The sequence below is a fragment of the Camellia sinensis genome, chromosome 4 (genome assembly GCF_055761805.1).
Source record: "Camellia sinensis isolate YWXY chromosome 4, ASM5576180v1, whole genome shotgun sequence".
NCBI classification, from domain to species: Eukaryota; Viridiplantae; Streptophyta; class Magnoliopsida; order Ericales; family Theaceae; genus Camellia; species Camellia sinensis.
This window is the reverse complement of record NC_138964.1, coordinates 40,443,735-40,466,249: the sequence shown is the minus strand read 5'-3', so window position 1 is coordinate 40,466,249 and position 22,515 is coordinate 40,443,735. Positions and strand designations below refer to the sequence as shown.

Below are 22,515 nucleotides of genomic sequence, written 5' to 3'. Positions count from 1 at the left end.
CCAAAAAACACCACCACAAACACATAGCGCCCCAAACATCAAACGAATGTCATAGAAAAGTAACACTACCAAAACTACAACCTCAAAAAATGAGCCATTACACAACTATACCCCCAATGCAAATCAAAACCCACCCAAACAATAACATCTAACAACATCACAGACGAGAAACAAAAATCACTGTATAACATCATAGAAAAACATATACTCTAACATTAACCACAAAACTCGAATCAACCATAAAAACTAGTAAATCAAACATCGGGGGCTGCATACGTGACGTCATTGTTCACCAGAACAATCACAGACGCCGATGATGGGTGGATGTAAACTCGGAACTTGCCAGAGTAACATCGGTAACGTCAACTACAACCACAGAATTACTCAGTTTCGCTCGCTACCAATGATGCAATTTTATTTACAGAATAGGGTTTTCGTATTTTTAGGGTTTGGGAGGAAAACCAAATGTTAATTGGGGCAAGTTCGAATGATGATTTAACATTACCATAAATGTATTTTGAACAAATTGAGGATTATTCATCCAACTAACATTGCAACCCCAGATCTTTCCATTTTCTCTTATGTTTTAATCGAGTGGGTGGGAAAACCAAAGAACTCTACAGTACGCTTTTGAACACATTTGTAATTCCAACATCACCAAAAACCCCTTTTTACGCCTCCCTACTGGGGAAAAACGTGGTGCAATGCTGTACAACAGTGTCATTAACATTGAAATGAGACTTATTAGTCTAAAAAAAAAAAAAAAAATGACAGGACTAAATGGTTCATAAAACCTAGATTTGGGATTTATTGGTGTTTTATTCTAATTAAATTGAATGTGATTAAATTTATTTAATCACACTTCTAATAAAAGTGAGATTTTCTTTTCTCTTTTTTTAAATTTTCTTGTGTGATCTTAAATATTATTGTATTAGTATTGAGGATGGTTGACGAATGATGTCATTGTTGTGAATGTAGCCGATGGTGATGAGAATGAATGGTAACGAGACAAGTTTGGAGCGAATTTATCATCTTCCATCTCTACCCCATATTATATCGGGCCGGGGATATGTTAGTTTTGTAGTTGTTGTTGTTGTTGTTTTTTTTAAAAAGAATAATAATAATTAAAGGTAATATAGTATATTATAGATAATAATTTATAATTAATGAATTAAAATATGTAATATGATAAATGAATGAGTAAAAATGAACATTAAGTATAATATTTTAATATTTTAATTTTATTATATGAAAAACAATTGAGATGAGGATAGGGTAGATCGGGATGGAAGAGTAATGGGTGGTAGTCGGAAAGAACGGGAGAAAGAAGAAGAAATGTCAAAAAATAAATAAATAAATAAATAAATAGAAAACAAAACCAACTTTTCTGTGTTTACAAAATTTAAAACTTTTTGAAAATGAAAACAAAAGCCAAATGAATTTTGTTTATAGTTTTCAAAAATTATGTTTATATATATATATATATATATATATATAAGTAAATATAAGAGGCACTTGAGAGCTGAGCCTGTTGACTGGGCTTATTTACTTATAAGTTATAACTGATAAATTTATCACTATAAATTTATTTATAAAAACAAGAGAGATTGATAAATTTATCATTGAATAAAAAGTTAATAGGACTTAATGATATTTAAGTCTCCTTAATGAGACTAATTCATAATTAACTTTAAATATAAATTTCTCTTGAAGTCAAGATCTGGAAGGGTGCCTACTCAGGCTTGTGGGTCCATCATAGGTCATGTTTTGATAATCTCAATCATTCATTTTGTATGCCCATTCGTCTATATTATCAAAATAAATAAATAATCAAATAATCTTAACTTATTCAATTAATCATATTTGTGTTTGAAAATGGATGACAAGGATGTGTAGTATTACATTAGTTTAAGGGAAAACGTTATTGTTGGTGCATAACGTATGCATCTTATCATAAAATATATAATTTTATCATAAAATTTTGTAATATCAATTACAAAATGTATACTCTCGCCCCAAAAATGTCCACAATTTTGTAGTTAAATGTTGTAAAAAATTTTAGTTAAATTATGACATTTTTTATTACGTCAATTTGTGATAAAATTACGTATTTTATAATTGATATTATGTAATTTTATAATAAAATTACATATTTTGAAGTAATATGCACCCCTAGGAGAACCCTAGTGTGGCAATTACCCCCACCCGACTTCAGGAAAAAAAAAAAGGTAAAATAGGAGAGAGAATGTCTCTGAATGAGTGAACGCAAATTGTATAGAACATATAAAACAGTTTTTGTTTTTTGTTTTTTGGGATCTCTCTTAATCATAAAACATAACAGTAATAGAGAAAATTTATTGTTTGCTCATGTCCCAAAAACATTCTTAGACAACTACAAAACACAAGCATAGGGTTTAGTTTCGGGAACAGGGGTCACTGCTGTGCGTGAAGCACAGCAGTGACTGTAGTGCATCCATTTAGGGTGTATTATGGCCTTATTTTTATGATCCAAACCGTTCATTTTGTAGAGTTTGTTGAGTACTTCATGCCTACCAAAAATCATATTAATCGGATATCAACAACTATATGATCGAACTGCATATTATTTATGTTATTTCTCAAAATAAAACTTTTTATTTATTTTTTTTGTTACCGATCATATAGTTTTTGATATCCGATTAATATGATTTTTGGTAGGCATTAAGTACTCAACAAACCCTACAAAATGAACGGTTTGGATCATAAAAATAAAGCCATAATACACCCTAAATGGAGCCACCACAGTCACTGCTGTACTTCACGCACAGCAGTGACCATGACTTAATGAATGTCATATTATTATTTTAATTAAACTAATGCTATATGCACTAATTAATGCAGTAACTAATATATCAATTAATGATATGACATAATTTAAGATATTTTTTATATTTGTAATTTGTATAATAAGTGTGGTTAATAATAATGTCATAACTAGTGTTAGTATAATAGTTAGTACACTAATTGATACATATAACACCACTCTCTTAATTAACCTAATTGATATTAAATTATGTTTATAATAGATTACGTGCCAATAAATTGTGTTGAATTATGTTTAAATTTTGAGTTTTGTTGATGTACTAAATTTTCTTTAATGGTTATGTTACAAGTTTGTTTTTTGGAAAAAAAAAAAAAAAAAAATGAATGAAAGAAATTTGTGTATAATATTTTTTCCGAATGAACAAAAGTGGTCAGCTTGGTTTGATTTTTAAAAGTAATTTTGAAAGATAACTTTCTGAAAAAAGTTACGAAATTTGAATATTTGTTTAGTTGTACATTTTGAATTTTTTTTTTTTTTTTTTTGAAAATCCAGTCTAAAATCCTAAATTTTTTTTGCCCAAAAGAACACTTTTGAAGCCAATAATGAAGTGCCATCCTTGGTTTAAAAAGAGTTTTGAAAAATATATGTTGTGAAAACCAAATAAGTTTTAGGTTTTAAATTTTGAAAAAGTGATTCAAAAACTCAACTGAAGGGGCCCAAACTTTTTTATTAACCTTTGTTTGGGTTGGGTTTTTTTGGCTATTTTAGTCTAGGGTTAAAAAGTCTCATTTAAGATAGTTTTTTTTAAAAAAAAAAATTGACTTTTGTGAGAGAAAAAATGAAATGATTATAGTTTAGATACGACATTTTATCTTATTGAGCTAAAAGGCCTATTTATTTTTTTGTGACTAAAATAATCCAAACCCAACTCAAACTTTATGCCAACCATAATGAAGACGTTTGTGAGTTAACTACCAAAATAAATATATATTAACCTAATCACTAATTGTAGTGACTAACAAAGAGAAGAGGGGCTGTTGCGTGCCACCGTTGTAACGATTTTTTTCTCCATATGACACATTTTAAGTTACGGTAATGGTTCAGAGTATTAATTTTGGTATTTTAATAGAGTATTAATGACATGATAAGGAGAAAAAAAAATAAATCAAGATCAAAACATTACATCACAGTGGGTAGAGTTCACTACCAACTCATTAGAGCTGGCTTTAAAACTCAAGAATTAAAGCTCCAAAGAATTTTTCTTTTAAGTTATATATATATATTTATAAAAAAAAAAGTCACTATTCTTATCCTACTTTATTCCAAAAATACTCTTTTCATTGTCTTTATTATACTTTAAAAAAAAAAAGGAAAAAAAAGAGTAAAGTGAATTGACAATAATAACTATATAATAAAGACCCCCAAAAAATATACATTTGGAACAAAATAGAGTGTAAATAGCAACTCTCCAAAAAGAAATTCTTAATATACTTCGATTTTTTTATGATGGTGTTCATTCACTTTCTAAATTAACAACTTTTAACACTTAAAATTATACTCAACTTTTCATTATTATTATTTTTTTATCTAAATTAACAAGTTTCCTCCGAGGGCAGATCTCACTAGTCTAACAACTAATTACTAATTTTTACAAAAAAAAAAAAAAACACAAATACACAATGTCAACAAAGGATACCACATTCTTATTTATCATATGTATTATTAATTTAAGAGTGAATTACACTAATAGTCCCTATAGTTTAAGACTCGCGTCACTTTAGTTTCTGACTTTTCAATTATGATACATTTGACCTTAAATTTTGAATATTATTCTAAATAAGGACAACTGGAGATAGTATTGCTCAATTTTAAGGATAAAGTCGTTAATTTGATACATTATAAACTAATTTGACAAAAATAAATGTCAAAAAATATGTTTGAATTTTTAAAAATAATTTCTACCCACCAAAGATAAAATTATGTAGAATTAATAAATCTTTTAAACATTTATTTATTTATTTTCACCAAATTAATTTTTATTATGTGTTTGGATAATGATCATGTAATGAATGGTTATTAAGCTTTTAATGTATAATCTATATATTTAATATATGAAATTTTTTGATTTAATGGATTGGTTTAATAATGATATCAAAATTGTCGCGATATTTAATTTTTGAAATAATAAAAACTAATTTAATGAAAATAAAAACAATCACCCATTACATTATTATCATTTAAACACATAATAAAAATTAATTAAGTAAAAAAAATAAATGTCTAAAAGATTTATCAATTTTACATAATTTTATTTTTAGTTGGTAGAAATAACTTTTAAAAATTCAAAAATATTTTTTTAACACTTATTTTTGTCAAATTAGTTTATATTTTATCAAATTGACAATTTTACCTTTGAAATTAAACAACGATATCTTTAATTGTCCTTATTTTGAACAAGAGTCAAAATTCAAAATCAAATATGCCACAATTAAAAAATCAATAATCAAAATGTTATAAGACCCAAACTACAATGTAATTCCCCCTTAACCTGATTATTAATAGTACATTAGACTTGTATACATGATATCACATTACAAATATACATTAGTTATGGAACTTATTGAATATTGTTGACAAAATTTAAAACTTGATATAATATAAAAAAGTGGTAAATCTAACATTATTGTTGATAGAACAGTCTCGATTTTCTCTTAAAGGAAGAGTTATTGTAAAACTTCCATCCAAAAAGACAACAAAAAAATCAAAAAATAAAAAATAAAAAATTTGTCCTTAGTAAAATAAATAAATAAATCTTATTTGACCCATTCCCCATTTCTAGTCTAAAGGCACTTCAAAGAAAATGACATCAAATAAATATATAAACCTTCCAAATGTAGTTGAAAGCAATTAACTGGGGCAAAGCCATAGTTAGCTGCAACTGCAGCTTGCATTTTGTTCGCAACAATGCTACAAACAAAAGTAGCATTGTTGCAATGTCATTAAAAACAAAAGCAGATGGCCCAAGATTAGAACAATTACTTTTGCAACATGGATTCAGTTTGGTGCTGTTAAAAAGCCATCTGCATTCTGTACTACTAGATAAGATGGAGCATAACTATAAACCTTACATTTTTGGGTGCATATGCTGGTTACCAGAACACACTGAAGCTACCCGGTTCATCTTCCCAAAATCATGATGTGCTGCTTCTTTTTGCCCCAAGTTGATCATCACTTTCACTTTTTACGATACACTGAAAGGATAATGAACAGATCCTATTTATGCTACCGAATTCTTCATCTTAGTTTCAGAAATTATGCCCTCATCAAGATGGCAATAGCCTCCCACTCTAAACTAAATATCACATGCTGTTATGGCAACAATTGAAATCATCAGTCATTTTTAGCAATTCCACAGATATATGACATAGCAAAGTAATTTATCCCCAAGATCAAACTGTTGTACATCTCCGAGATAAAATTGAGTATAGGAGAAAGAGAGAAGAAAAAACACATCACTGAGGGGTTCTGTCGGTCAATGTCAAAGTTGTTGATAGCACATGGTTCAGCCAAGAGTTCAATGGGTTCCTCACCTGTGCAAAGGAACAGTGTGAAACAAATCAACCACCAGATAAGAGAGGTTACAGATTGTCTGAAGCAAGTATTCACTTTGTAGAGGAGGCAAAAGGTTTGGATGGGTTAAAACGAATTATGCATTTGAAAAACCTGACCATTTATAAACAGGTTTAAGTGAGTTGGGTTGAATTTGTTACACAGGTATGGGAAATTAATCCGATCAACCCATTAACCCGACAAATTAATCAGATCAACCCAACAGGTATACAACTCATTTATAACCCATTTATTTATGTATTTTGATGAGAGGTTAAATGGGTGAAATTGGATGGATTTACGGTTTCGGGTAAAGTGCGCCAGCTCTATCTTTTTGCCACAGAAAACAAGAAATATGAATTCAGCCACTTAGCAAATAAGATGACCTTAAGCCTTTTCACTAGACCACTCAAATGGAAAAAGTCAGATATGGCAACAAACTTCATACCTTGTTCAACAACAGCAAGGATTCCATCTTCTGAGCAGATCATAACAGGCAACACCCGTGATGTTGACATGTTATCAATGTTTGAAGAATAGCTGTCATACTGGACCTCCCAAATTTCACTCTCAGATAATGAGTGGGACTGAAACTCAGCTGCTGCAACCCCAGAAAGAACTATTGGCTGCTGTTGCCACAGAAGATCCCATGCAAATACAGTAGCAGAAGAGCCTCCTGCCTTCATGTAAACCAGCATAATAAATAAACAATCTCGAAAAAGTTTTCGAGTCAGAACACAGAAAGACAACTTATTCGGTTTCCAAATAACCATGTAATCCAATAATTAAATGTGGAAGAATTTCAATGTGATCACAAAATCCTTTGAATCATCACCCAGCATGAAATTTAAGCATGTAAAATTCTTTTTTTTAACAGTAAAAAAGGGGTTCTCCTTGAAGGCATCATTTAAATGAATATTCATAAGCATAATTCCTGTCTGGTCTATTTAATATTAAAAAGGAAAGGAAAAAAAAAAAGAAGAAGCAATAGTTGAGAAATCAAAATTCATAGACTTTGACAAGCTAAGTTTAAGAAAGTGAATCATTCTAAACCCTTGGACACAGAAATATATGCCATAGAAACAATTTCAGTCAGAGTTGGTACTATTTGCGCCAACACATAAATCTCAATGATCATCAAGATGAACATCAACCAGCAACTAAACACAACCAGAGCTATCTCGGCTACTTAATCAACAGACAATTAGAGATCCTAGTTATCTCAAAAAAACCTAATCAGTTGACTCAAGGACAGAATATCAGCATGCATCTGCAGCAGCAGTATAACAGCAAACTTCGTTATAGTGTGGCAATCAAATAAACCATATAATTATATAGCTGCCCAACCCCTTGTAATACCACAATATGATACATTTTGATAAGATCTGTTTCTAACACAAACAACAGTAGGCTTTAGTAATCATCATCTTTATTTATATTTACCAAGTCAATACTGAACCTTTTAGCAACTAAGAAAACTAATCACAAAGCTTAAATATTATCAGCCACTGGATATTCTAATTCCCCCCCCCCCCCCCAAAAAAAAAATATTAGGTGGAGAGAGAGAGAGAGAGAGAGAGAGAACAATGGGGACAGGTAAAACAAAACCTTGTATACCCCTGTCCTAATGCCTCAACATTTACTTTCTGATGTTTTTAATTCTTACTTTATGCCCATGAGTTAAGCTTAGTGCATCAAATCTACATATTTTTATGAGAGGAATGAAGAATGAAAAAGCAGCATCTTACAATACAAGTGTGTTTTCTTGATGGATGAATATCAATGGAGTGTACAATCCCAGAAATAGTTCCATGAGCCCTACAACATTATTAATATGAAGAATCACATCTCATCACAACAAAAACTAACCACGAAAAATAAAAAATAAAAAAAATAAACTGCTTCTACTCAGATGGACAGAGCTAAGCCCAACTGTCAAAATATGCAATTAAGATAGTGCAAACAGAACAAAAATAAACACTGAATTTAGAAGCATAATAGAAACTCATCTAAGAAAATGACTAATACCACTTAAGAACACATTAAGCTTCAAGAAATTCCTACATTGGTATGTTCCTAAGAAGCATGGACACGGACACGTGACACGATACGAATACGACACGGACACGTCGACACGTTAATTTTAAAAAAATGCAGGACACGACACGTGGAGGACACGCATGAAATATATAATTTTATATATTTATTATATATTATATATATGAATATATCATTCAAAGATAATAAAAAATACAATATAGCACTATTTCCTATAAATTTATATGATTTTTGTTTTATTATTGTATCTTAAGTTGTTTTGTTGAAACTTATAATTAGTTTCACATATGTATAATCAATAGACACATGTGTTTAAACAATTGACACGTGTGTCCACCAAGTGTCCAAAGAGCGTCCGGGTCTTTAAAAATATTTAAAAAATAGGACATGTTTTGAAGAGTATCGGACACGTGTCCTAAGAGTGTCCAAAGAGTGTCGGTGTCCGACACGGACACGACACGGATACGTCACCTTCTTAGAAGTGTCCGTGCTTCTTAGGTATGTTCAAATTATCAACAAATTATGCACTCCTCATGATCCTTGCATGTGAAGCGCATCACCATCCATCTTTTCTCTTTTGTTTATTTTCCCAAAATCATAACTTTATTTGATAAGAAGCAAATTTTATCAGAACATATAGGAAATAGGTCCCCTTAACACATTAGAGCGCAAAAAAAAATTGATTTCAGTTCAAATGAATAATATTATGGCTCTAAAAAGAAAATAAAAATAAAGCCTGAAATGAAAAAGAAATGAATAAATAAAGAACCTGAGTGGAGAACAAAATAATTCTCATAAAGAAGCATGTTCAAAAAGGGAGATGAATGAAAATCTCACTAAAATGCTCTAATTAGAGGCTTTAACCTCGTCTACTGGCCTCCAAAACTCTACCAGACATGAAAACGTGATCAACAGGTGTTGACTGCTAAATTAGCTGAAACCTCCAAGTATATAAAATCACAGAACTCTTTGTACTCTCAAATATTACTTGCCAGCAAGTTACACTTACAGCCAGATTGAACTAACCTAAAGCTCAAGTGATCACCCTTTAAAGCCAACAACATAAGCTCTAAACATTTCCAACCATTATCTATAACACACCTTTAAACCCACCTCATATTGATAAAAGTACGTAACAACACACCTTTAAGGTGTGTCAAGATGGGATTCGGATCCTCTCCAACACTTTCTTCATACAACCATCATCCGACACTTTATCCAACTACCACAAATGATAATGACTAGCTATTAATTGTGGCATTTGGGTCAAGTGTTGAATGATGATTGTATAAAGTAAGTGTTGGAACTGGAAAGGATCTTCCCCCAAGACGTACCCAAAATAAAGGTTCATTTTCGTATGGAGTAGGCAACTAATAGGCATGATAAATTTATGACATCTCCAGAATCCAAAGCCAAATTGAACTAGGACTTGGAAAATTCAGCCTAAACTGCAATTGTCACTAGTAAAAGATAAAAGACAATAGCAGAGCAACCCATGCAATCTGCACATGACTCTCACTGAAATATATTTCAGATTGACATTCCTTCCTATTTTTAATTTAATATATATCTCTACTATTCAAAAAATGGGAAGATTCCCCAACCCTATCTCATGTTTTGACTCCTTTGCCTTCTTAATTTTATACTATTTTTTACCCATTTAGTTTTACTTATAAATAGGAGAAAAATAACTAAAAACACAACAAAGATTGCTCCATGCAAGGATTGTAGGCCTTATACTAAAATTTTAATGAACGGAAAATTGAAAACTAGCTGCCTAGTAATACCCAGACTATTCAATGGGAACCATGCAATTGCAGTGAATCACAAGCAGAAAAGAGCCCCGACATAAATAATCATCCGTCTCTTTTTAAATCATTCCAAAAGGGAACAGGGATTAGGGATCTTGTCTCTGTTCTTTCATTTGTTTGGGACTTGGTAGGCTAAAAAGGTTTAAAAAGCTTACACTACTGACGGTTGGGAAAGGATACTTTGAAGCATATTTCTAATCCCATCTCCATACTTTGAAGCATTCACTCTACATCATATACACAAAACACACCCACATACATTAATACATGTATTATTGCAGATAGATTGTACCCTTGAGACATTTGATGAGCCCTTGTTTCAACTCAAACATGGGCGGCAAATAAACATGATCAAGTCCAGACCTTGCCCATATTATTGACATGTATAATAACATTTGCCACATCTGAACCCAATTAGAACCCCGTATTTTAGATAGAATTTTCTTATTATTCAAACAGGGAGATCAACAAGTTCCATGAGATCATTTTCAAGAGAAAGTTTGCAAATTTGCATATCAGGTTGAAAATAAGCTAGTCACAGACCTACTTACCACTACTTCTATCCAGATTTTTGGATGAAACTACAATGTTTCAAATGAAATTTCTATGCAATAATTGCACAAAATGAAAAAATAAATAAAAAAAAAAAAATTGGTATTTGCTTACCAGTTACCCTTGAACTGAGAAGCTGGTCCTCCAGGCTTTCTGTGATCCCACCACTGAAGACTAAACCCCAATCCACCCGTGGCAAACTCCATCGGTGACGCCCACTTCGCCGCTGTATACGACACCAACCCATTGCTATCGAAAAACCGGCGATGACTCAAATTCGAATTACCAACACTAACCAAATTCACCCTCCCATCTTCCCCAACACTAACACACTCAGACCCATTTTCCTGCACATCAATACACGAAATGGGTCCAACGTGCAATGTCTTCCCAGGCACCGAAACCTCTGATTTGATCAACGCATCGACCGGGTCAGCGAGCAGGACGTGGAGCGAGCCGGAGAAGGTGGATGCGGCGATGAGGGGTTTGTGGAGGGTTTGAGAGACTTTGAGGGAGGAAATTTTTTAGGGTGAGGACCATGAGGATTGGAGAGTTAGATCTGAGGGGTTTGATCGGGTTAGAGAGTGGATTTCGATGGCGGAGGAGTTGGAATCGGAGTCGAATACGGCGAGGACAACGAAGCGGTCAAAGGCGGAGAGAGGTGGAAGCCAGCGGAGGGCATCAATGTATTTGGAGAGTGGGAGTCTATGGACTTGGAGGGTCTCTGGTGTCCCGTTCACCGCCATTGCTAGGGTTTTGTAAGGTTTTTGGACAGTGAACTGTGAAAGTGAGTCGTTCGAAAAAAAAACTGTGAAAGTGAGATGTGTGATTGATGGTAGTGTAAGAGCATCTACACGGTTTAAAAATTAGATTTAATTTTCATTAAACAATCAATCGACGGGAGGATGTCCAGTCGGAAAAATGTCCAAATTTAAATCGTTTAATGGAAGGTTTTGGCCTTAGATAATTCAGTTTGAGTTATGACGTTCAAATTTAAATATAAATTTAAGAAAATTTAATAGACTTGTGAAATTCATAATTTTATTTTGTTAATTTAAATCGTTTATTTTGTAAAATTTTTAGTGTATTTTACTCAAAAAGAAATTAAATTGATCAAATAATTAGTATAACATTTTTATTTTATAATATTTTTGTCTAAAAAATGAAGAAGCATGTTTTTTTCAAATAGGCCATATTTTTTTTTTTTTTTGGAAACAAATACGATAAAATATGAAAAATGTATGTATTAAATTGACATTTTTTTTAATAGATTATGAAAGACCTTACAAAATAAACAATTTAGATCATTAAAACGAATACTTGTAGACGTCCCCGAACGCCCCGGGAGGGTGAGCTCCCGTTCTGTTCATTTGGGGTCACTACAGCTCAGGACTCTCAAATTGTCACGGTTCTCAATCTGAACCAAAGAGTCCAAATCCGGCAAATCGTTTTGAGAAAACAGATTTTTTTGAAAGAAGTGCCAAACATGGACTGCTTTGCCAGATACAGAGTCGCCACCTAAATATTTTATTTTGGGAAATTTAGGAAACCCTGACTCGTTGCCTAAGGCCACGTGTCCGTCATCACCAAAGTTGCCTCGGCTCGGGAACTTGGGTACGATTGGGGAAGGTCACTTCGTGAGCACCCCCGCTCGCCCGATCAAAGATCGGCCTCTACTAACCATGATATCTATTTTTGAAAATTTTATGTGTTCTTATTCCGGTTATTAGCCTAGATTACTATGTGATGTGCACAGCATACAAGTATAGACTGGGTCACCTGAATTGGAACAAAACATTTCATGTTTGTTTTTGAAAGGTGGTTTGCTACTCGCAAGTAGGCTTAAAATGCAGATTTTGCCACCCTCAGGTGGGCTTAGAAAAGATGGTTTTGCCACTATCTAGTGGGCTTAAAACTCACAGTTGATGATTTGTTCCAATCCAAATAACCCAACCTTCACCCACAGGCATTCAGGCAGTTATATCACATAAGCATATAGCCTCATGGTAAGCATGCTATTCATGGCAATCACTCACACGCATGCAAGGATGCTAAAGCATAAAACTTACCGAGTACTCCAAGCCAAAACAGAAACTCATTAGAAATCCATGCATGATCTTGACTATACAGAAATGCCTAATGCAACACATGCAAAAATGCAACTATAGCAGGCTCGGCTATTCTAAACATGGCATATGAAATGCTACAGCTAACATGTATTCAATTTGGAATTGAAAATACAATACAGTTAGTATGATGCGCCGAGCCCGGTGCATACAAAACAGATGAATGAATGCAAACATGCTATCATACTGTATGCTAATTGAAATATGCCCTAATCTAACCACCATAAGCGGATAAATAAAAGGGAGAAAGACGTGGGGTTGGAAGACATACAACACACACACGCACACTTATTACAGTTGTGCCCTCGCGCAGAGGGTCCGAATAAATAGTACAGTCCAAATAATATAAATTCCTAATTAATTTACAAATTAACTAAGAAAAATAATAAACTGGCATGCAAGCCAGGGACTACCTTGACTCTTTTTCAGATGATGGATGATGCATGTCTGGGCTGCCTTGCGCGGAAATCCACTGGGATGACCCAATTAGCCTCTGTTTCGCAATTATTCTTGGAAAGCGTGCCAAGCTCCGGAAGGTTGCTAATTCTTGATTTGCTGCAACACAGAGCAGGAAAGGGGCATAGCAATGTATTTTCACAGATGTATGCATGCCTCGATCCTCGTGCCACCAATCACGCATATCGATGCATGATGGCCGAGGGGTCGAAATGTGCAACTCAATACAGAATGAATGCACATGAAGACTTAACTAAAACCTAACTCCATCATGGATAATCCGGAGTGTCGGTGACTGGGGAATTGAGACACGTTCCGTCACTCGGAGTACGAAACGTACCTCGTTTCCCGTGCTCGGGCTAACTCCTATCCCAAGCACGATGCAATATGCATGATATGCATGAAATGCAACTAATATACAACCTAGCATGCACAATGCTATGAAATGGCATACACGATGCACGAGGTAACATGGCATACACAATGCGCTAACATACGGCCTAGCATACACAATGCTATGAAATGAAATGGCATACACAATGTACAAATGGACTTACACTAACACAAGTGGACCTCAGCCACACTCACATAAGAGGCCATAAGATGAAAATGAGACAACTCGAAGTGCGTGCACGCGTGCACGCAAACCGAGGACCGAACCTACGGCACGGAATGCCACTCTAACAAGACATGGCAAAACATGGAATATGGCATATGATCATGCAATTTTCAGAGGCAAAATGAGATGCAAAACAGCCCCGAATCATGGCAAAATGATACCCGATGCATGGAACGAGTCCCGAAACATGAATTTTGGCGCATGAAATGGCCTATAGCTATGCAATGCATGCATAATTTGAACATGAAGTATGAATACAGAAGCTAGGCAGCCCCAAAACAAGCATGTTTACAGTTTAAAGCATGGCCAAACATGGAACACAAATGAGGCTAGATTAGCATACAAAAATGGGGCCAAGAGAGGGGTAATGAAGCAACTCACAAATGATGGCCCCAAACAGAGAAGGGGCCTTCTACAATATTGAAGAGGGGCCAAAAATATGATGTATTACATTTTATGACAAACCCCAAAAACAGATACAAGTATGCTCAAAATGCTATGCAAAATAATGGCACCAAAAGAGCTATAACATGAAGTATAAAAAGGATGTCCCAAACAGCCATAGACCCTTAATGAAACATGAATAGAGGGTCAAAATAGGGCCATTTTCAGTTCGGACCAAGGTCCAAAAACAGAAGCTCAATAGGCTAATAAATCATGCAAAAATGGGGACCAAAGAGGGGGATAATGACAAGTGGCACATGGAGGTCTCAAACAGTGATGAGCGCTTCTTCAATATTGAATAAGGGCTCAAAATAAGCCTATCTACAGTTTACATCAAGCTCCAAAACAGATCATACATAGGCCAAAAATACTATGCAAGATTATGGCATACAAAGGGGTAATGAAGCAAGTGCAAGATGGGGGTCCCAAACAGGGTAAGACCCTTAATGAAAGATGAAATAAAGCTCAAAAAAATTCCACTTTCAGTTTTGGTCGGAGCTCAAAACAGCAAGCAAAAGGGGCTAAGAAAACTTGCAAAAATGAGCTAGAAAGAGGGAGAAATCAACTCACCCTTGAAGACCAATCCTTTGCTGCCTCTTGGACCAAGAAAAGCTGCCTCCTAGCCTCTGAGAAGACCTCCAAGCTTCTGGAATGGAAGTGGTAGTGTGGTGCTAGGTGGTGATGAAGAAAAGGGTGTAGGACTTAGTGTTTTGAGGCTTAGAGTAGAGAGAGAGGGAGAATTGATGCAAGGCTCTCAAAACAAATTTTGTAACCCTAAAATCTGAAGGGGAGGGGCTGTATATATAAGCAAAAGGGGTGGAAAAGAGGGGGAAAAAAAAGGGGGGGGAAAACAAATCAAGTTTCCCCCCAAAATGGCCAAACCCTCGGACATGGGTGTAGTGGAAAACAAAATTCACTTCTAGGACACACTTGGGGAGGGGGGCATGGCCGGCTAGTTTAAAAGGGCAAAAAAGTCATTTCACTAGCTAGGTGGCCGGCCAACTAGATTTTCTGGCCGGCCAGCTACTTTCAGGACAAAAAAATGGACTACCGGAAAGAAAAGTGGCCGGTGGGTGGTAGGAAGGTCCAATGGTGGCCGTTCAAGTGTCCAAATTTAAGCCCCGGAAGTTATCTTTCCAATGGCGCAAACCTTGCATTAAAATTCCTCCTGTGGAAAAAGTTATTTCCTTTTTGGTGAAGCCGCGCAGATTTCGGTCCAACCGGAGTGATGCCCTACTTCAATCAACTATATCTTCCCCGTCCGGAATTGGATTTCGGAGATTATTGAGTGCAAAATGAAGCCCCGGAAGTATTATTTCCAACGGTGGTGGCCTCATAGCTTGATTCCAAGTATGCCAATGAATAGGCCCGATTCGGCGAGGGCTGTTCGACTCATTCTTAACGGTTCATGCCCATTTTCTCCCCCAACTGGATTTCTTCCCTCTTCTTCTCTTTTCTTCAACTTCAAACCCCTAAGCAAGGTGTTTTGAAATATTTTTTCAAAGATTTCATCTCTCTTTCATTTTTTTCCACTTTGCCCTTGCTTGGTTTACCGAAAAGCGCAACATTTAACAAAATGCGAGCGTCAGAACATCGTAGGAACTTTATTTCAAAAACGTTTTTGAGAGAGAGGGTTTTAAGACTAAAATCTTTTGATCAAGATTGTTTTGGTCCAGAACAGGGGTATGAAGTTGAGATTTGACTCTCTCTCTTTGCCGAAGAAATTGCACCTTTCCCCTGCACACCTTTCTCCACCAAGTAAACCATCAGTCACGTCCAAGTCTTAAAGGTAGTCAAAAATGGGGTGTCTACAATACTACTACATGAGCCCTTTAAATTCTATCAAGTTCAACTATGAATTTTAAAAAATAATTTTGCTATGTCCACAGAAATTATGCCCACCAAAAATGCTCGAATGCGGTGAAAAGTCTTACTCTGCTATTTGTCCCATTTGCCTAAAAATGTGTGAATTTCACGCGCTGGGAAAAGAAGAGACACTAAGGGGTTGTTTGGGATGACCTAAATAAGTACACTTTTTATCTTTTTACGAAAAGATGTGCAGAAAAGTAGAGAGGTGATATGATGAAAAAAAGATAAAAAGATGGATTATTTTGTGTATGCCAACTTGGCCTAAATCAAATCTAACCTACGCCTCTTTTCTTCTCTCTCTTTCCCCTCAAATTGTAAACAAAGCTCTCTATCTCTCTCTTTCTTCTCTAAAATGATAAACAACACACTCTCTCTCACCGATGCCTCTCTCTCTCTCACTGACACCCATCGCCGACCACCACCAAATCACACACTCTCTCTCTCTCTCTCTCTCTCTCTCTCTCTCAACACTTGCAAATACAAAAATCCAAAAAAAAAAGTACTAATCTTAAGATTAATTATGCAAATTCTTACATGATCAAAAACACTAGAACTTCAAATTTCTTCATGGGAGTCCAATTAAAAAAGAAAAAGAAAACTCCCCCATAAGTTGTGCAAACCCATAGCCCCAACGGTGGCCAAGCCAATGTCGGCATCCCATTTGATTTCCCTCATGTCTGGTCTCAAAACAATGAATCTCTCACTCAACAATTTCAATGACCAAGTGGGTGGTTTAGAGATTTGATTTTAACACTTGAAATATCCAAAATTTCATAAATCCACCTCACAAAATTCACCAAAAAAACACAAACCCATCAAGAAATAAAAATTCAAATTAAAAAAAAAAAGCTCTAGTCTTGGCATTGTCAATTTCATCATCATCAACTATTGTTTTGGCCATAGTTGTATGTATTGCATATGCACAGGAAGAGAGAGAAGTCTTAAATGAAAAAAAAAATGGTTAATCTCTCTACACCCATTCAATTACCCTCTAAGATAGACAAATTAGGGACGGTTAGTTTCAAGATCGAGTCAGGATCGTCATGGGTTGTGAGGGATTTGTGTGTGTGTGTGTTTGTGGAAGAATGTGTGTGAAAATATGTGGAGTTTGTGTCAAAATGGAGGTCATGTGGGTTTTAATTAGGGCTGTAAATGAATAGAGCCGTTCTTGAATAAACTCGAGCTCGACTCGGTAAGAGTTCGTTTGAACTTGGTTGGTTAAATTTTTTTTTTTTTTTGCGCTTGATCTCATTAAATTTTTAATAAACAAATCCAAACATTCTAAAGCTCGGCTCGTTAGCTGGCTCGTTTAATAGTTATTATTTATATATTAAATAATGTAAAAATATGTACAAAAAATAAAATAAATATTTTATTTATATATTTAAAAAATATAAATGTAAATAATAGTTAAATATAGATAGTACATTTATAAAATAGTGGTAGTAGATATTATTATTTTGATAAAATATTGACTTCTTTTTTTAGAATGTTTATATATATTGTATATATAATTGTATAATCAAAGTTTTAATTGTAACTTTTGTCTCATATGCAAGTATGAATTTATAAATTTTTTGGCTCGTTAAAACTCGTGAACATGCTCGAGTTCGAGTCAAGCCTAAGCCAACTCGACTCGAGCAGTTCATTAAATTTTTATTGAGCTCGAGCTCGAGTTCGTTAAAATCTTAGTAAACAAGCCCAAACATACTAAAGTTTGGCTCGGCTCGTTTGCAGCCCTAATTTTGATCACTAGAGTTTTAAAGAAATAGAGTGAAAATTGTAACAATCTGTTCTGGGTGATTGCTAGAGTGGTCAATTAGTTGCTTGAACGAAGATGCAAAACTCTCAGTATCCTGTCTGTTTGCAAGCGAGACTGCTTGAGTGGTTCTGTGGTCGCTTGAGCGAAGATATGAGGATCCCAGTAATTCCACCGTAACTATGCAAAACTTCTGTGGGACTTTGCGTTTACTACTCAAGCGGTGTAAAGTTTGCCTAAGTGGTCACTTTGCTTTTATACAATTCACTCAAGCAGTGGAAAGTTTGCTCGAGCGGTCTGTTCAGGAGCAGATATTTTAAAGCCCACTTTTTGACTCATTTCTCTCACTTTTTCCATCTTTTTTTCTTCTTACTCCTCTTTTCCGAAAACCCTAGTACCAAAACTCTAGATTTCATCTATTTATAGTAAGAATCTCTTCTTGTTCCTTTATCAAAAGTGTTGATCTTGTTGAAAACTACATTTTGAACCGATTGGATCATGATAGTTTAGGAGTTCATCTTGTTGAGTCTTCATCCCTTCTCACGCAACCTTGAGGTAGGAATATTTTTACCCTATTAATTTTGTATTAATTTCATGATATGTGTGTGTGATTGGGAATGGGTGATTCATATGTGGGCATTAATGGTGATAGAGGGCTTTTGCCCCAAATTTTATGGAATAATTGGTTATTGCTTAATGAAAAATGATGTACACATCATGAATCTTGGAAAATGAAAGAATGGAATGAAAAGCCCTAATTCGCTTGTGAAGTCTTAATCGTTGTCCATGGGTCTTGGTTGGTAGTAAAGGGGAATTAATGGATAAATTGATGATGTGTTGATGCATCTTGTGTTATGACAAAACTAGAGTTATTGAATAAATTGTATGATGTGTGTCATGATATTACCCGTGCTGGGAAATTGAGGTGCCCACTTGCCCAATCATGCTAGGATGATAAATGTGGGAATGCTTGAGGTGTCCACGTGTCCAATCATGTGAGGACAATGAATGTGGAGGACTTGAGGTGCCCCTTGCCATCCGTCTAAGGACGAAGAAATGTGGAAATGTGGAATGAATTGGAATAATGTACATGGGAATATGGGATTGTGGAACTAGTGTTCATGGGTAAGGGTCATGGGTTATGCATAATTTAAATCAAATATTTATATACTTGGTTAAATATATTATCTATTGGGCAATTGTTCATTCCTATATAATAAATTTTCAGGGCTTGATGAGCAGCAACCGCCCCAATGAAGTAGGAATGGATCAACACTTTTTGTTTGAGCCAAGAACATTTTGCAAAACATGGGAGATGGCATTTTGAAGTTTTGGTTTTGTTTTGGGACCATGAGTTATTTTGTTCAATGAAGGCTTTACCTTAAAGATTGTAAGCTCGTAGTGCATTTGTTATAAATTCTCTTTAGCTTTTTGAACTATGAAAATTATTCATGTAAGTTGTGATTCCCAACTTATAGTTCATTGAGAAAGAGAATCTTTGGGATTAATCTTGTAATCACTGGTTGTTATTATTGGTATATATATAAATATATATTTTTGTCCAGTTGGATGTTGTTTTGTTCTTAATAATTTGAGGGCATTACAAAAATGGTGCTTTTAAACCCACTTTTCCCCTTCCATTCTTTCTTCTCTCTCTAGCGCGGTGATCCATGATTTGCAATAGCGGAAAAGAGGGTTGAGCTTGCAGTGGCAAGGTTCGTGAAAGGGGGTGGGTGGTTCACGGTGGTTAGCAGAAAAGTGGTGGCGAGGGTATGGAGGTCGGTTCTCCAATCACCCCTTCCTTTATTTTTTTTCATAGATTCAGATCTGAGAGAGAAGAGAGAGACCACGCTATTTGTTTGAGAGAGAAAGAGGGAGAGGATTGTTGGCGTAGACAAAGAGAGCAAAGAAAAGCGTGGTTTGTTTTTTTTTTTTTTTTTGTGTCCTTTTGATGGTGCCACATAATTCAGGCTTGACCAAACTGAGGATTTTGTATGGACCGAACATTATTTTTTTTTAAAACCCCAGTCCATTGAGTTTATTACCAACAATGAATGTCTATTTTTCTATACTAGCAATGGTACATCCATACAATTTTTCCTTCTGCATTTTTCCCGAATATGTTTTTGACGGTTAAAAAGGTCATAATCATTTTCTTACAGGTCAAAAGCACATTTCGGAGAAAAAAATTGTGTAAATGAATCATTTTTTTTTCCACACAAAATTCAACGAACTCTCTTATACTCCCATGTGAGATAGTCTATAAATTTGTGTAAAAATTGGGTAATTATATCTTTACTCTAATTCTATTCCTAACTCATTATTTTTTTCCAAGTATAAATTATTTATGTTGTTTGAATATTAACTTTGAAACAAAAATTAATTGTTCGAATTTCAATTTTAAACAAAATTCTATTGTTTAAATAAAAATTTTATTCAATACGATATTCAAACAAATAATTTTGTTTGGAAGTTAATATTATTTTTGGACAATTGATATCGAAATAATACAAACATGCATACTAAGATAAAGTTGGGTGTGCTAACATAATTACCTTTTATTTAGGTTGTTACTTGAATGCTCATCAAATGTTAGAAAATTTAGAGTTTGTGTTTTTTGTTAAATGACATTTTTTGTCACGCCCCACTTTTATTTTACTTGAAGGTATTACCAAATTCATTACTTAATTCAATTTCAGAGATAACATGCGGAAATAAACTCATTAGTCCGATGAGTAGAAATTAATAACCATTCTCTCATTCGAATGCAAATTAAATACAACATGAGCATACAGAATAAAAGGCCCGTAGGCTTACATCATTAAAGAATCAAGAAAAGGGGTGTAACCCTTTTACATCTATGGCATTCCGCCAACAAGAAAGAGGCCCCGTGGCCGACAAATAAGAAGATCCAAAATCTTGTAGCACATCCTGCTTATTACCTGAAAAAGATTCAACAACGTGGGATGAACATATAGTCCAGTAGGGATCTCAACATGATCCTCAACAATAACAACTTACAGATAGCTATGATCATGAATGCTCAATATCATACTACGATAGTAATGTGACAGTTTATACAAAATATACATAAGTATGAGCTTTTCTCGAAAACAACCATTTCATTCGACGCTATAAGCGATACATCTTTCTTTTCCTTTCAATACCCCGGTTCCCAAACTTTCATAACAATAACAACTTCTTCGGAAAAACAATTTCACTAAGCCCATTACTTCCCTCCCATTTTCCATACTTACAACAGATGTGCTTTTCCTCAAAACATATTTTCAAAATACTCGATTTCCTTCACACTTTCCAAAATCTCAAAATGGCATTTTGGTTTGTTCCCAAAACATTCATATCTATACATGCATGCCTTTAATAAAAAGGAGACAACAAATCATCAACATGTATATAATTATCAAATGAGGCAACTCGGCCTTTCAAAACTGTAACCATCGCAACCGAAACTACTCAGATACACTGGGGCATTAACAATAAAACTCTGCTCTACCGGCTATAAGCACAATAAGCCAAGGATACGTCTCCCGACAAATGACTAGCCACATTCTCTAGACACAAGCTGGAAGGTAATGGTACCCCGTCCACATTCTCTAGGCACTAGCTAGAAGGTAATGGTACCCCTCATTATAAGTGCGGTATATAACATCAACCAACTCAACATATTAAGGTATAACCAATAAGTGTAATACATGCACATGAACTATCAAGATACATAATCAATGTGTTAAAATATATGAACACATAAGTGTGTGGAGTGCATCCCCTATCTCCTCCCACACGCTGGAGTACATCACCTTTCTCCTCCCTAACAATTTATACATATATAATGTACAAAAGCACTTCATTACATACAATGTTCAATCAACACAGGTGTAATGCATACACGACAATTCAACATAACCATGTCATCCTCCACCGATGACCAAGGACAAAACCTCTAGATGCATGATTTTAGTACATCTATTATAAAGACTTAACCTCTCATGAGATCTTAAATCCAACAACGATTTCCCCTCAAATGTGTGTATTCAACACTCAAGATACAACAATTCAATTCTCATATTCATTTTCTAAAACTCACATGGAGTTAACATTACACTACCCATTTCCAAGATCGACTTCCAGGATTTTCTAATTCTAAAACCTCTTCATTTCATAAAATCAATATCATTCCTCTCATTTCACAAAACCAATTTCATTCTTTCATAACTTTCCAAATCAAGTATGCACATTAATTCATAACAGTAAAATTAGGGCTTTTCTCCCTCTTTCTCAATATTGACCAAAAAGGCTCAAATACCCACGACAAATAACAATAACCTCATTCGAGACCCAAAATACATATGTATTGGCCCAAAGTACAAAATCCCTCTTTTAATTTATCA

The 22,515-nt window shown here is 34.5% G+C and overlaps 1 protein-coding gene and 1 pseudogene across 5 annotated transcripts in view; both read right to left on the bottom strand.

Moving 5' to 3' along the window:
• LOC145824591 (uncharacterized) overlaps nt 1-22,515 on the bottom strand; it is a 188,703-nt gene that overhangs the window by 38,023 nt on the left and 128,165 nt on the right. The window lies entirely within an intron of this gene.
• On the bottom strand, nt 5,654-11,742 carry LOC114265702 (nuclear pore complex protein NUP43-like; annotated as a pseudogene). The gene is made up of 5 exons (XR_014366351.1): nt 10,948-11,742; nt 8,161-8,230; nt 6,861-7,092; nt 6,320-6,393; nt 5,654-6,169 (listed from the first exon to the last, which is right to left on the bottom strand). The product of XR_014366351.1 is annotated as a nuclear pore complex protein NUP43-like (transcript).